The sequence below is a fragment of the Lactuca sativa genome, chromosome 3, assembly GCF_002870075.4.
Source record: "Lactuca sativa cultivar Salinas chromosome 3, Lsat_Salinas_v11, whole genome shotgun sequence".
NCBI classification, from domain to species: Eukaryota; Viridiplantae; Streptophyta; class Magnoliopsida; order Asterales; family Asteraceae; genus Lactuca; species Lactuca sativa.
In genome coordinates, this window is record NC_056625.2 from 128,354,982 (window position 1) to 128,369,850 (window position 14,869).

The window sequence follows — 14,869 nt, forward strand, 5'->3', positions numbered from 1 at the left end:
TCTTTTAATTTCATAAAACATCAAGTTTCAAATTCCAATATGTATCATACAAATCCCAAGATCACATAATTATATCGAATTCCTCTACATGTGTACAGATCAAGCCGGCGCCTTCCCACGGTCATCGCTAGTACCTGAAACAACAACACTAACACTGTAAGCACAACGCTTAGTGAGTTCCCCAAAATACCACATATAACACATATTAGCCACTCGAGGCTATAACTCTGTGGGTCCGTGCACCCAAACTCTGTGAACCCTCAGGTTCTAACTCTGGGAACCTTCCGGTTCCAACTCTATAAGCATGCACAACATAAATCACATAGACATCATGCAGTACAACACATAGCATACACATAACATACACATACTCTATCACATGACTCTGATTACCTACTCAAGGTAAAGTATAGTGAGAAGACTCACCTCGCGTGTCTCGGTATCTCACGATCCCTGGAAATCCCTCGTGCTCGATCCTCCGAGCTCTAATCCTCCTATAACATCACAAGACTCTAGTTAACACTTTTTATTTCTAAGGTTGACTACCCCTAAGAAGTCAACACAGGTCAACGGTCAACGGTCAACGGTCAACTTTGACCGGACTCGGCGAGTGCACACGGCAACTCGGCGAGTCTAGACGTTCTCACCAACTCTTTAGGATTCCCTTTCTACACGTCGAGTACTCCCCCTGACTCGACGAGTTCCACCTGGAAGAATCGCGGGACCACCCCGACTCAACTCGCCGAGTCTCAAGAACGACTCGGCGAGTCCCAGCTCGACTCAGACCACATGACAATCCTCTCTAACTCGCCCTGACTCACTGGGTCAACTCCTGACTCGTCTGGACCACTCACTGGCCGGTCCAAGGCAATCTTCAAGCTACTCGCCGAGTCTGCTCATCGGACTCGGCGAGTCCATTCCATGCAATCACCCAAACTCGCTTCTAAGGTCAGATCTACTCCAACAATTCATAGATCTGGCCCTCCTAGACTGATTCATCACGTAAAGTCCTAGTCTTGATGCATTAACAACCTCTATATGACCAATTATGAAGAATCTTCAACAAATCTCACTACACAAGGTCATGGCCTCCATTGTTCTCTATAAAGCTTGAAGAATGAGGCTCTCTGGACCTCTATGGATCCAGATCCGAAGTCTCATCACTAGCATGGGACTATTTGGTCATCAAATCAACTCAACAAGGCCACAAGAAACCCTAAAATCGATTATACTTCACAAAACAGGAGATGAGTCGAAATCATACCTTTAGATTGAAGGGTCAAGCTTCAAATCCACCAATTAGCCGTCTCCTTTGCCTCCTCTTGGCTAGAGCCTCCTTCTTCTTTGCTAAACAACTCACAAATGACAAGAAATGCCTCCTTTCACTCTCAAATCGCTAAAGCACTTTTAGGGTTTCTCTCTATGGACTGATGGATGCAAATGACGGCCATAAGGCCATTTAAATAGGTCCCAAACCCGAGAAATTAGGGTTTCATTAAACAGCGTGGACTCGCCGAGTCCATATCCTGGACTCGCCGAGTCCGAACGAATCCCGTGTCCAGAATCGCGACCCTACTCGGCGAGTCTGAGCTCCAACTCGCCGAGTCCCTTCTCAAAACTCAAAATATTAAAACAATAAAATACCTGGAGATCCGGGATGTTACAATTCTCCCCCACTAGGATTAGACTTCGCCCTCGAAGTCTCGCTCTAAAATAGCTCTGGATGCTGAGCCTGCATCTCGCGCTCCGGCTCCCAGGTCATCTCTGATCCCTTCCGGTGTTGCCACTGAACCAACACCAAAGGTACCTCCTTGTTCCTCAGAACCTTGATCTTCCGATCTCTGATGGCTACTGGTCTCTCGGCATAATTCAGGCTCGCATCCACCTGAATATCCTCTAATGGAACTACTGCCGACTCATCGGCAATACATTTCCTCAATTGCGACACATGAAAAGTGTCGTGGATTTGCCCCAACTCTGCTGGCAACTCCAAACGATAGGCTACCCGGCCTACCCTCGCAATCACACGAAATGGCCCAATATACCGGGGCCCCAACTTGCCCCTCTTCCTGAATCGAATCACTCCTTTCCAAGGAGAGACCTTCAGGAGAACGAAGTCGCCGACCTGAAACTCAAGCTCGGACCGGCGTCTGTCTGCATAACTCTTCTGTCGACTCTGGGCGGTCAATAACCTCTGTCTGACCTGCTGAATCTGCTCTGTCGTCCGAAGCACGATCTCGGTACTGCCCATCACTCTCTGCCCAACTTCTCCCCAGCAAATGGGGGTCCGACACCTCCTACCATACAACAGCTCAAAGGGTGGCATACCAATGCTCGAATGATGGCTGTTGTTGTAGGAAAACTCTGCCAAGGGTAGATACGCATCCCAGCTACCCCCGAAATCCAACACACATGCTCGAAGCATGTCCTCAAGCGTCTGAATCGTCCGCTCACTCTGACCGTCTGTCTGGGGATGATATGCTGTACTAAAATGCAATCTAGTACCCAACTCCTCATGAAATTTCCTCCAGAATCTGGAAGTAAAGCGCACATCACGGTCTGAAACAATCGAGATCGGCACCCCATGCCGAGATACCACTTCTCTCACATATAACTCTGCCAACTTCTCTGCTGAAGAACTCTCATTGATGGCAAGGAAGTGAGCGCTCTTCGTCAGCCTATCCACAAACACCCAAATTGCATCAACTCCTCTGGCAGTTCTCGGCAATTTGGTGATGAAATCCATAGTGATCTGTTCCCATTTCCATTCGGGAACCTCCAATGGCTGCAACTTGCCATGCGGTCTCTGGTGCTCGGCCTTAACCCTACGACAGGTCAAACACCTCTCAACAAACCATGCGACGTCCCTCTTCATACAGGGCCACCAATACTCTCTCCTCAAATCCAAATACATCTTCGTAGCCCCCGGATGGATCGAAAATTTCGACCGATGTGCCTCCTCCATCAAGGAAGTGCGCGAACCACCCACAAACGGTACCCAAATCCGACCCTGAAAAGTCATAAGCCCTCGCCCATCCGTAACGAATTCTGAAACCAAACCAACGACCCGTTCCCTCTTCTGCATCTCCGGCTGCACAGCCTCGGCCTGTGCCCCACGGATGGCATCCAATACCGGAGCTATCAGGGTCAATCTCAAACATACATCTCGCAATGGAGTGCTCTCCGCCCTGCGGCTCAACGCATCGGCCACCACGTTGGCCTTGCCCGGGTGGTACAGGATCTCACAATCATAATCCTTGACCACATCTAACCACCTCCTCTGACGCATGTTTAGATTGGGCTGATCCATCAAGTACTTCAAGCTCTTATGGTCCGTGTATATCGTACACCGAACCCCATATAAGTAGTGGCGCCAAATCTTGAGGGCGAACACTACTGCCCCCAACTCTAGATCATGCGTGGGATACCTCGTCTCATGAGGCTTCAGCTGCCTCGATGCATATGCTATCACATGACCCCTCTGCATCAACACCGCACCCAACCCCAAAATCGATGCATCACAATATACTACAAAATCCTCCATCCCTTCCGGAAGGGCTAATACCGGGGCTTCGCACAACCTCTGGCGAAGTGTCTCAAAGGAGGTCTGCTGCTCGGGACCCCATGAGAATGCAACACCCTTCCGGGTCAACCTGGTGAGCGGCACTGCGATCTTGGAGAAATCCTTGATAAATCTCCGATAATACCCAGCTAATCCAAGGAAGCTCCTGATCTCAGAGGGCGACCTTGGCACCTCCCAACCCATCACCGCCTCAACCTTGGCCGGATCGACCAGAATCCCTTCCTGGTTAACGAGATGCCCAAGGAACTGGACCTCCCGTAACCAGAAATCACACTTGGAGAACTTTGCATAAAGCTTCTCCGATCTCAGTACCCCAAGGACCTCCCTCAAATGCTCCTCATGCTGCTCTCTAGATCTCGAATACACCAGAATATCATCGATAAATACAATCACCGACCGATCCAACATCGGCCTACATACCCTGTTCATGAGATCCATGAACACCGCCGGGGCATTAGTGAGCCCAAAAGGCATCACCACAAACTCATAATGCCCATAACGCGTCCTGAAAGCTGTCTTCTGGACGTCCTCATCTCGCACTCTCACCTGATGATATCCCGACCTCAAATCGATCTTGGAAAACCAAGATGCTCCCTGCAACTGATCAAATAAATCGTCGATCCTCGGCAACGGGTAACGGTTCTTGATCGTCAGTTTGTTCAACTCCCGGTAATCAATACACATCCGGTGTGAACCATCCTTCTTTTTGACGAACAGAATAGGTGCTCCCCACGGCGAGCTGCTCGGCCGAATAAATCCCTTTCCCAGCAACTCCTGAAGCTGCGAGGATAACTCTTGCATCTCTGGAGGTGCAAGACGATAAGGCACCTTAGCTATAGGCGCAGCCCCCGGAACCAAATCAATACCAAACTCCACTTGCCTCACAGGAGGTACTCCCGGTAGCTCCTCGGGAAAGACATCTGGAAACTCACACACCACCGGTACCTCCCCGACTGAACTCGGTCTCTCGGAAGTCGCTCGCGTATCCATCACATACGCCACAAAACCCTTACAGCCCTGCTGTAGACACTGCCTCGCCCTAGCGGCCGAACAAAAGGCTGATCCCGAACGTGTACCCTCACCGTACACCGAAAGAACTCCCCCACTAGGGTCTCGTATAGTCACCAGCTGACGCTCACAGTCGATAATCGCGCCGAATCGGCTCAACCAGTCCATGCCCACAATGACACAAACATCACCCATCGCAATAGGAATCAGATCGATCGGAAACTCAATCCCGAAAATCTCTAACACACACCCCCGGAAAACCTCTGCGGCACAAATCACTCTATCATCAGCTATGGAGACTCTCAGAGGCCGACTCAGTGCCTCACGACTAGCACTGATATGCTGGCTAAAGGCCAAAGATACAAAAGACCGACTCGCACCCGAGTCAAATAACACTAAAGCAGGTACGGAATTCACAAGAAAGGTACCTACACATAACATAATATAAGCATAACACCATATATCAAAATAAATACACGAAAGGAAACATACCAGCCACAACATCGGGCGCGGCGCGGACCTCCTCCGCAGTCAGCTGGAAGGCTCTCTCTCGAGCTCTCGGCGTCTCGGCCTTCACAGGCCGACTCTCTGTAACTCTGGTGGCGGCAGGAGCAGACCCCTGAGGTGCTCCGCGCAACTGCGGACACTCGGCCTTCCGGTGTCCGGTCTGGTTGCAGTGAAAGCACACTGCAAACCCCTTGGGGCAGTCCTTGGCCATGTGCCCCTCCTTGCCACATTTGTAGCAAGACCCTGCTCGGCAGACTCCGTCATGACCCTTGCCGCACTTTCCGCAAATGCGGCCCTTCTGGCTCCCTGGTCTGGGATCAGCAGGCTTGGCCCGCTTGGCGGCCGGCTGCGACAGCGCCGGTCGCCGATCCCTCCCCTGAGACTCTGCCTCCTCCCTGGCCTGGGTCTCAAGCTCAATCTCCCTCTTCCGGGCATTTGCCTGAAGCTCGGCAAATGTCCGGTACGAGGAGTTCGCAGCGAACTCCCGAATATCCCTCCTCAAGATGCTCAAGTAGCGGCTCATACGTGCCTGCTCAGTGGACACGTGCTCAGGGCAGAACATCGCCCTCTCGTGGAACATCCTCGTGATCGCTGTAACAGACTCAGTACCCTGCTTGAGGGTCAGAAACTCCTGTGCTAAACGCTCCCTCTCCACCTGGGGAACGTACTCATCCCGAAACATAGTGGTGAACCTCTCCCAGGTCACCGCAGAAAGCTCAGCAGGCGAATAATGCGCCGTCACAAACTTCCACCAGTCCTTCGCTCCCAAGCGAAGCTGGTTCAGCGCGAACCGTACCTTCAAATGCTCAGGAGACGAGCAAGTGAAGAAACACCCCTCAATATCAGATATCCACCTCATAGCTGCCACCGGATCCTGAGTACCATCAAACTCTGGTGGTTTTGTGTTGCTGAACTCACGGAACAGCAACGCATCCCCACCCTGCGGCCTCGCAGCAGCAATCGCTGCGGTAGCTGCTGCAGCAGCAGCCTCAGAAAGAGCGGCATAACGCTCATCAAACGTCTCAATCAATGTGGTCTTTATAGACCCAAACATCTCTGGTATCTCTGCCCTGATGGCCGCAGCCACCTCCTCCTGAATGATCCGGCGGATCTCCTCCTCACTGGTACCACTGCTCTCGGGCATCAAACGTGTCCTCACCATGATCTACCTCTGAAATACAACATACAATAAATTAGAATCCACACGAGTATGCTCACACTCGACAACTCTTTTCTCCTTGATTCTTGGCATTCCAAAGATTCTGACTTGGGCTGCACACCGCTCTGGTGCTTCCAGTAGTACGGGCCCAATACTACTGTCCGCACCGCACCAGAATACACTCCAAGTCCTTCTCTTTGGATCCCAGGTCTCAAGTACTTTATCATGCATAGACTACTCTCTAATAGATCTCTCATAAGTCCCTTGCTGCTACCTACTCACTCTCAAGCATCTCATAGCAGCTCACCTCTCCCTAGGCTAAGGCATCACACATCAGGCCACTCTAGTCCTAATAGCAATACCTAGCCTACTCTAGCATGCGGATACATCATATCAATATCAATATCACATAATATAAAAAGGTATTTTGGGAAATCACCGTTCGGGCGCTGACTGATCGTACACACATCTCTTGCTCTGCGTTTTTCGAAAATCTTTTACTCTTTTTTTTTTTTGAAAATACATCTCAAATCCTCAGTTTGAGTTCAAATACGCCCGAAGGTGTACTCGAATCCCTCAAACCAAGGCTCTGATACCAACTTGTAACACCGAAAATTTTAGAATTTATTTTTCACAATTTATAAAAACATTTCTCTTTTAATTTCATAAAACATCAAGTTTCAAATTCCAATATGTATCATACAAATCCCAAGATCACATAATTATATCGAATTCCTCTACATGTGTACAGATCAAGCCGGCGCCTTCCCACGGTCATCGCTAGTACCTGAAACAACAACACTAACACTGTAAGCACAACGCTTAGTGAGTTCCCCAAAATACCACATATAACACATATTAGCCACTCGAGGCTATAACTCTGTGGGTCCGTGCACCCAAACTCTGTGAACCCTCAGGTTCTAACTCTGGGAACCTTCCGGTTCCAACTCTATAAGCATGCACAACATAAATCACATAGACATCATGCAGTACAACACATAGCATACACATAACATACACATACTCTATCACATGACTCTGATTACCTACTCAAGGTAAAGTATAGTGAGAAGACTCACCTCGCGTGTCTCGGTATCTCACGATCCCTGGAAATCCCTCGTGCTCGATCCTCCGAGCTCTAATCCTCCTATAACATCACAAGACTCTAGTTAACACTTTTTATTTCTAAGGTTGACTACCCCTAAGAAGTCAACACAGGTCAACGGTCAACGGTCAACTTTGACCGGACTCGGCGAGTGCACACGGCAACTCGGCGAGTCTAGACGTTCTCACCAACTCTTTAGGATTCCCTTTCTACACGTCGAGTACTCCCCCTGACTCGACGAGTTCCACCTGGAAGAATCGCGGGACCACCCCGACTCAACTCGCCGAGTCTCAAGAACGACTCGGCGAGTCCCAGCTCGACTCAGACCACATGACAATCCTCTCTAACTCGCCCTGACTCACTGGGTCAACTCCTGACTCGTCTGGACCACTCACTGGCCGGTCCAAGGCAATCTTCAAGCTACTCGCCGAGTCTGCTCATCGGACTCGGCGAGTCCATTCCATGCAATCACCCAAACTCGCTTCTAAGGTCAGATCTACTCCAACAATTCATAGATCTGGCCCTCCTAGACTGATTCATCACGTAAAGTCCTAGTCTTGATGCATTAACAACCTCTATATGACCAATTATGAAGAATCTTCAACAAATCTCACTACACAAGGTCATGGCCTCCATTGTTCTCTATAAAGCTTGAAGAATGAGGCTCTCTGGACCTCTATGGATCCAGATCCGAAGTCTCATCACTAGCATGGGACTATTTGGTCATCAAATCAACTCAACAAGGCCACAAGAAACCCTAAAATCGATTATACTTCACAAAACAGGAGATGAGTCGAAATCATACCTTTAGATTGAAGGGTCAAGCTTCAAATCCACCAATTAGCCGTCTCCTTTGCCTCCTCTTGGCTAGAGCCTCCTTCTTCTTTGCTAAACAACTCACAAATGACAAGAAATGCCTCCTTTCACTCTCAAATCGCTAAAGCACTTTTAGGGTTTCTCTCTATGGACTGATGGATGCAAATGACGGCCATAAGGCCATTTAAATAGGTCCCAAACCCGAGAAATTAGGGTTTCATTAAACAGCGTGGACTCGCCGAGTCCATATCCTGGACTCGCCGAGTCCGAACGAATCCCGTGTCCAGAATCGCGACCCTACTCGGCGAGTCTGAGCTCCAACTCGCCGAGTCCCTTCTCAAAACTCAAAATATTAAAACAATAAAATACCTGGAGATCCGGGATGTTACAGAAAAGTTACCATTTTATTAGCTAAGTGAATTGCCATTCGAATTGGCCTTGGCTCCGGAAGGTCGAGTTTCTTAAAAAATGAATATGGCATGAGATTTACACTTGCCCCTGAGTCAGCCAATGCATGTATAGTTGCTAAATTTCCGAACTGACAACGCAAGGTCAAACTACCCGGGTCACGTTTCTTCTTAGGCAGTTTGTTTAGCATGGAGGCTGAGCAATTTTCATTGAGAACTACCTCCTTCACTTCTTCCATCTTCTTTCTATTAGTTAGAAGTTCCTTAAGGAATTTTGCATATTTAGGCATTTGTGCAACCGCCTCTATGAGTGGCATATTAATTTGAAGAGCCTTTATGTGTTCCAGAAACTTTTGGTAGTCAACATCATTCTTTTCTTGTCTGGATTGAGCTGGAAATGGCAGTGGAGGCTGGTATGGCTTCAGATGAGGCTTATTTTTCTGTTCAGGTGGGGGACTCGTCGAGTCCTAACATCGACTCAACGAGTCGAGTCGGGAAATTTTGATTCTTCAGTTTCTGCTTCTTCTACTTGCACCAACTTAGGATCTTCTTTCTGAATAGGGGCTAGAGGAATTATAATCTTCCCACTCCTAGTTGTTACGATAGTTATATGTGCACCTTTTCTGTTACTTTCGGTATTACTAGGAAGTCCACCTGGTCGTCTCTCGATTAATTGTTGTGCAAGTTAGCCCAACTTCTTTTCTATGTTGAGAATGGATGCTTGTTGATTCCTAAGCAGAGCTTGTTGATCCTTCATCATAAGTTGGTGTTCTCTCAACATGTTTTTTTGATCTTTTATCGCACATCGGTATCATTATGCCTTTTTTTCGAACGCGAATACGAATCTTGTAAGCATGTCTTCCAAATCTAATTTCTTCTCTAGCACCGGTTCCTCCTTTTGATAAAAGCCTCTTTTTTTTTCTTATACTTTTCCTCCCTTTCTTTCTTGTACTCATCATATGGTAGCCATTCTTTCTTGGGTTTTCGCCAATTGTCATCATACCGATTACCACTTGAATAACATACTTGTACTTTCCAGTTCCTGTTCCTGTCAAGGTCATAATCTTCAGTAAGGTGAGGCCCTCTATAGTTTTCACAACCCACTCTAATGGCATGGATAGATTGATCCATCTTAGTCATTCTTCGGTCCATGCTTTCCAATTTTGCCATCTTTGCTGCCATGTCATCAGTAATAGAGTTCACTGCCCCTCGAGTTAAGTCATTCTTTGGGTTATGATATTCTCTAGAATGTTTAGAGAATTCTTTAATTACTTTTTTTATCACCGGGGTTGGCTTCTTTGTGAGAGGTCCATGCGAATCAAGGAGGTGCCTAGTTGTTAAATTGACTCCATCATAGAAAATGGAGACTTCTTGTTGACTGTTTAGATCATGATGTGGGTGGTTCCTTAGTAGGCCCTTGTAACTCTCCCACGCCTCATAAAGTGACTCTCTAAATTTTTGTTCAAAATTGGCTATGGCTTTCTTCAACTTGGCTATATTTGAGGGAGGGCAAAATTGGTCTATAAATTCTTCATTCATTTTAGCCCAAGTGGTGATGGACCCTGGAGGGAGTGATTTCAACCAATCTTCCGTGGCCCCCTTAAATGTGATTGGTAGCATACGAAGTAAAACAGTGTTGCGAGGTACATTAGGAACATTGAAGTAGTCGACTACGTCGTTGACCTCGTCTAGATGCTTGTATGCATCTTTGTGATCCTTCCCAAAGAATGGGATTTCCTTAAGTTGAGCAAGTATGTGCCATTTAAGTTCAAAGGTGGCAGTTGCAGGAATTGTGGGTTGCACGAGTCCTGGGCCGGTATCGTCACGTATTCTTTTCTTCCATTCGCCCATGGGAACTTCATCTATATTAGCCATGGTGGTTGCGGGTTCTCCTTCAAAGTCGCTTTCTTCTTTGAATTCAGTTTCTTCCTTTTCGTTCGTACTCAGTATCCTCCTCCTTCGGGTCTTCATCTGCTACTGAAGAGATGCTGGATTCTCCCACTTTCTTGCCCTTTTCTTACTAAAAATAGATTTGAGATTCTTCAATGGCGAATTCTTCGATGTTGCGGTTTCTCTTATAGTTTTGCCTTTGTTTTTCCTCAAAGTTGTTTCTGGGTCTTTAAGTGGTGGAATAAAAGGTGTACCTCCTCCTATGTTCATAAACATACTGCAATCAAAACAGAAAACACGCGTAAAAAGAACAAAATTAACTAAAAACGAAACTATGCATTCAGCGATGGACTCGTCGAGTCTATTCGTAGGGACTCGACGAGTTCACTGCCAAAACAGAAAAAATAAATAAATAAATAAAAGAAACAAATTTAATAAAGGCTAAAAACTAAAAAAATCAATCCTAATATTAAATTTACTAAAAGCAATAACTTTGTGTAAGAAAAATCTCACACAAAGGATCGATAACACTAGTAATCAAATTAAATTTTAGAACCACTCCCCGACAACGGTGCCAAAAACTTGATGCGTGTGAAACTAACTAGTTTTATTCCTACTTTTTAATTTAAATTAGACACACAAAAGGCAGTGTACCTGTCTGTTGGTGGTATAGTTAAGCAAGCAGGGTATCGAACTCAGGGAATGGTAATTAATCTAACTACTAGAATTATCTAAAGAAAAAAATAGTACAATAGAAGGATTTTTTCAGTTTTACAAGACTAGAAACTTAACTAACACTTAAACTAAGCAACTAACAGCTAATCAAGCAAAAATATACCAAATTCAATAGTAAAAGAGGCTTCTATTTAGGTTTGAATCATTTGATCCTATGGTTGGTTTTATGGTAAATGCAAGGGATTATTTTTTCTTTGGCTACCGATTAAGGTGATTAGGTTCACGTTCATTATTACCAGTCCTTAGAAAATAGATTAATTCAAACAGTGGCCAGTTGTCTAAATTAATGAATTTCCTAGTTTATTAATTCGAGTTAAGTAGGACTTATAGTGGTTAATTAAATTGGTCGTTCAATTAACCTCTTGTTGATGGTTCGTCACACTTGCTCACACATTAATTTATCTATTTTCTAGTTAACCCTAGTTTCACAGTCGCTATTCCTAGACATATATCAATGTTCCCACATAAATCATACGAAATTAGCAATTAAGAGATGTTCATAAAACTTAATATGCTGGTTAATTAACTGAAAATAGTTGTAATTAACATATAAGGTTCTTTAACAAGCTTAACAAAACAACATCACCAAATTAAATTAATCCTAACCATAAAATCAATCCATATTCACAAAATCATCTACCCTAAATAGAAGACAAGGGTTTTAGTTCATAATTACAGCAAAAACACACTCAAAAACGAAATCCATTGGTTTAAACATGGTTCAATCAAAATTTTAAATAAGAGTAACTAGAATTTGCCTTAATCCTCCTCAAAATCGAACGTAGGGTCAATTCTTCACTTTCCAAAGCTTCCAGCGTGTTCTCAATCGAAGCTTGACCTCCAAGGGTTCCATAGAAGTCCTTTGTTTCAGGCAGGAATGTCATATTTATAGACTTCTGGAAACAGGGTTGACTCGCCGAGTCCAGGGATCGACTCGTCGAGTCCTTCATTAAAAATCCGTGTAGGGAAAGGACTTGTATGTCTTCGAGAACATTCGATCTGACTCGTCGAGTCGGGGTATTGACTTGCCGAGTTCTTCTTGTTTTTTACTCTTTTTTCTTATTTTATCCATTTCCGAGCTACCTATTGCTAATCCCGCTCCTTTTTGCTCCCGTGCATGTCTTTTAGCTGAAAATACAATTTAAACGTGATTAAGCATCTTTTGTTCCATATTTGCAATAAAATAGTCAAAAGGTATTAATATTTTATACAAAATATATGACTAAATATGCACATATCATGTGGCTTGTAGTTTTGGCCTTTAAGAACTTAGCACTCCAAGTGTGATGCCTAAAACGTTTCACAACACACCCTTGAACAATTGGATGACTTGAGAGAGAGAGATTACAAGGTACACAAACTGGTTATGAACTCCAAGAACACTTGTTGTGACCGATTTTATCCATGGCGTTATATATATATATATATATATATATATATATATATATATATATATATATATATATATATATATATATATATATATATATAGGAATCTAAGAGTCATGGGTAAACCCTAATCTATACTCTTTGGGTTATGATCTATATTCCATGTGGGAAACTCTTCATGGAAACTTACATAAGCTTAGCCCATTGTAAGTCCCTAATCTGCCCGTGTATCAGTCAGATACGTTTGATGGTGCGGAATCCCAATCAAACGGATGATGTCAGATCAAATCAGAAGAGAAGGAGAAGGAGAATATTATGACTCTTGAATGTATTAATAATATGAATTAAGTTCCTTACACAAGATTCACCCACACAAACGTTCCTTTCTCTCTTCTCTGGCCGTAAACTCCTTAGGGTTCATCTATCAGTTCCTTTCACCCTAACACCTATATTTATACTTGAATATGGGCCGGACACACATGGGCCGTAAATGAGTTTATGGCCGTAAGGTGTTTACGGCCGTAAACTCAGCCGTAAACATGGCCATAAATTCATAAATATTACAGAAAAAATACAATTGCCCAGAAAAGTTAAGTATAAACCATATTTTGACCCAACAATCTCCCCCTTGGTTTATAGCTTTCTTTTCTTAATTGACCCAACAAGCTCCCCCTAAAAGTAGCTGACTCTTCTTGTTAATCTTCAATGGGAGCTTTGGCTTGAGCTTTAACCTTCGATTTCTTCACAGCATCAGGATGAACATATGAATCTTCAATGAATGACTTCATCTTGAGCACTTGAGGTTTTCTTCAGAATTTAGCATTGAACGCACGTTGGGTGAGGAGGTTTTACGTACTGATTCTTGAAAGATAGTGCTTTCAGCTTGAGAATCTTCAGAGATAAACATCAGAGAGAACAAATCTTCTGGATCACTTTAGCAGGTACAACGATAGCAGCTGACTGATTGAGGAGGCTTTAATGCAATCCGTAACATAATCTTCAATTGCAGCTTCACCTGGCTTCTGGGGTTGAAGGATTGAATGTTGAAAGAATAGTCTTCATTTCGTGCTCCTTCGAATGAGAATTCTTCGATGCTCACGGACGAGGCTTTGGCTCAAAAATCTTCAACACAAACTCCATGAGTCTTATCTATACCTGAAATCACTTTTCAAGACAAAAACAAAACTAAAAGAAAACTTAGCACACAAATTAAAATAGAAACAAAAATATTTTTGGATTTTTGATTTTTGTGAACAAGAAATAAAACAGAAATAACACTATTTTTGGATTTTTAATTTTTTTGATTTTTTTTTGATTTTTGATTTTTTTTTGTTTTTTTTTATTTTCATTATTTTTAATTTTTAATTCTCCCTTAATATTTAAATTAGAAGAAACTATGACAAATTTAACAAAAATAAAAATGATATCTAACTTTAAGAGTGATTTGGGATCAAAGTTTTTAGACAGCCTTTATCCACTTCTCGGTACCTTTCATATTCACATCTTTGTCTGGTCGATCGTCGGTATTGTTGTCCACTTAAACACGAAAAATTGTGACAAATTTAGGACATACTATTTGTTACAAGACAAGGTGAACTTAAGTTCCTAAAAATTATATCTTATCCTAATTCCTTAGATACTATATCTTAAGGACCATTCATCTGACGACGACCAGGGATATTGTTGTCCACCTAAATTGAGCAGCGAGATCTACAGACAATCTGTATGAGTTCAATTTTAAGTGTACTGGAACGTGTTTCCCGCTTCCTGATATGCCCCAGCCATCAAGAACTTCCAGAGTACTCCTTACACCGGGTGAGCAGACAACCATTCAGAGAGAGAAGAGATTCAGAATTCTATTGCTAACTACTTCAGAGGGGTTGAGAAGAAGAAGGTTGCATATGCTGTGTACCAGGTCGGATTAGAAGTCGCGCAAAGGAGACAGCATATGGCTAACAGATGAGAAGTATTTCACACATATATTTCACACACACACACACACACACACACACACACACACACATATATATATATATATATATATATATATATATATATATATATATATATATCCTGCAGAGAAATAGAGTTGCATATGTTGTGTACCAGGTCGGATTAGAATTCGCGCAAAGGAGACAACATATGACTAACAGACGGAAAGAAAGAAAATGATATTCTACAGACCTAATTTATCGGAATTTACCAGTCGCCCCATCCAACCGGAATTAAGGACAGAATCCGCACATCGAGGAAAAGTTAAACCACGGTTC

General features: G+C 44.1%; 1 non-coding gene across 1 annotated transcript; it reads left to right on the forward strand.

Moving 5' to 3' along the window:
* Positions 1–9,969: 9,969 nt before the first annotated feature.
* Positions 9,970–10,076, forward strand: LOC111885118 (small nucleolar RNA R71). Its single transcript, XR_002848002.1, has one exon. It is a non-coding gene; the product is annotated as a small nucleolar RNA R71 (small nucleolar RNA).
* Positions 10,077–14,869: the final 4,793 nt, after the last annotated feature.